Raw genomic sequence first — 2,201 nt, 5'->3', positions numbered from 1 at the left:
TCTTCTTGGATATCACTGTATCTTTTGGATGGAAAAAACAGCCGGCAGGTGAAGTAGCGGCAGTCGTCCACGCCCTCGAAAATTTTAACTATTCTGCCAATGTAATACGGTATATTTCTCCCTGCACAAACAGGTAAGAAAAGAATACCATTTGTATGTTAGAGAAGTAGGAGTATTAGTTCTAGTGGATATTCATGTCGCAATCCGCAGGGAGAAAATGAGCATCATATTTACCGGCTGGGCCACTTGCTGCATGGCTCGTCGGTGGGGAATGGCTTGCTGACAAACACAAAGTCGTTGGCCTTGGGTCTAGGCCTTGGTGCAGGTCATCCTGCTTCGTCGCCGATCTTTTGGCCTTCTTCATCTTGTCAGACACCGACGACTTGCCGGTGATGACGGCCGCCTCTTGCTTCTGGTACTTGATGACGGGCGTGCGACTACGGGTCGAGGCCTGCAGCGGCTGCTTCGGCATCGCTGGCTGGCTATCGCGTGGTTGGTCGAAATGGACGGAGGGATGTGGAAGAGTGGGCATATGAGAGGTAAGGATCAGTAGTGCAGATTGGGGTTTTAGACGAGATTGTGCGGGAGAGGAGAGGAGACCGTTTGAATGTTGACGATTCTCCGAAAAATTTGTTGTGATTGCATCGATCATATCGGAGGCCAATGTTCGGGGCGTGCAGCTGGTTCAAATCTCATCCACCGATTGTTTCTTTCCATTTTGATTGACGAGACCGTGATTCTAGTTTCGTTCCTTGTCATGCCAACATATACTCCAGTATTATTTAGGTGACTATCTATTTATAAATCTATATATTATGTTCCATTATTTTCGGTGCACACGATGTTAAAATGGTGTGTGTTCACACATCTCCATCCATACTGTACTCAACGTATCCATTCATTATAGTACTGTATTACCATTAATCACAACCCTAATGATGGCCAATTGCTACCTCCCTGGCTCCCATGTTATTGGCCTCTGGTCCTTTTCTAAGAAGAGTCAAGCGAGCGATAGGGTAGATGAATAGGTTTAAGCCTTCATCCGCCTTTAGGGGTTCGTTTACAATTTCTAAGCTTCGTTTTTCTCTGGCAAGCTGCTAGGAAAGCATTTATTCCCAAGCGATAGGGCCGGCTTATAGTTGACTTTGATGCCATGGTCTACTCTCAAGCTAAGAGCATCTCCAGCCGTTGGTCCCTCAGGGGGCTCGAAAATTCGCCGCCTGGAGGCGACCCGGCGAAAAAATCAGCTTGCGACCGATCGGGTTCCCAGCCGCCGGCCCCAAGGTCAACCTAGGAGATTTTTTTAAAAAAAATCAACATACTTTCAGCTATAATTCTGCATGGGCATAAACTTCGGTGCTTAACAGTTTTTTTTACATAACAAACATAAAAAATAAAAGCCTAGCTACAGGAAGAACGCGCTGAGCGCGGCGAAGTCCTCGCCGTCGTCGCCGCCATCACCGTCGTCCTTCTCCTCCTTGACGCGGTCGCGTCGCCCCTGCTGGACCCCTGTCCGCCGTCGCCCTGGCGGACCGGCGGCGCGTCGCCGTCGTCATCGTCGAGGACGATGACTCCTCCCACGTTGCGGCCACGGCTCCAAGCGGAGTACTGCTCTAGGGCGCGGCACTGGCGCTCTAGCTCCGTCTGCGCCCAGTCCTCGCGCACCCATTTCAAGGCCGCCTCCTCGAAGAGGCCCGGCTCCGTCTTGAGTGCGGCGAGCCCGGGCTCTGTCTTCGGCTTGACGAACCGGGAAGGGGCCGAGGAGGAGGCGCGCCCGCCATCGTTGAGCAGTGCCGGCGCCCGGGATGCGTGTTCGCCGGCCGAGCGGTGCCTCGCCGGGCTCGGCTTTAACGCTGAGCAGTGCCGGCGACCCCGACGAGGAGGAACGGTAGGAAGAAGAGGACGCCGTCCTCCTCGGCATCCACTGGTAGCCGATCCGGGCCGGCGCGGGAGGGTAGGTCACGGGCGGGTCGTTGCCGCCCTCTCGAGGTGCTGGAGAGGACGGCGTGAAGCGCCCCACCAGAGGCGTGCCCTTCGCTGTTCTTGCTACCTCTGACCACCGGCGCCCTGTTGGTGGAGGCGATCCACTACGCCTGCCGGTGCTGGAAGTACGCCGCCCATGCCTCATGGTTGCCGGCGGTGTACTGTGGGAGGGCCCGCTGCTCGTCCGTGAGGGACGCCCGCACGCGGTCGACCTCGGC

This window comes from Triticum aestivum, chromosome 1B (genome assembly GCF_018294505.1).
Source record: "Triticum aestivum cultivar Chinese Spring chromosome 1B, IWGSC CS RefSeq v2.1, whole genome shotgun sequence".
NCBI classification, from domain to species: domain Eukaryota; kingdom Viridiplantae; phylum Streptophyta; class Magnoliopsida; order Poales; family Poaceae; genus Triticum; species Triticum aestivum.
This window is presented reverse-complemented; position numbering follows the sequence as displayed.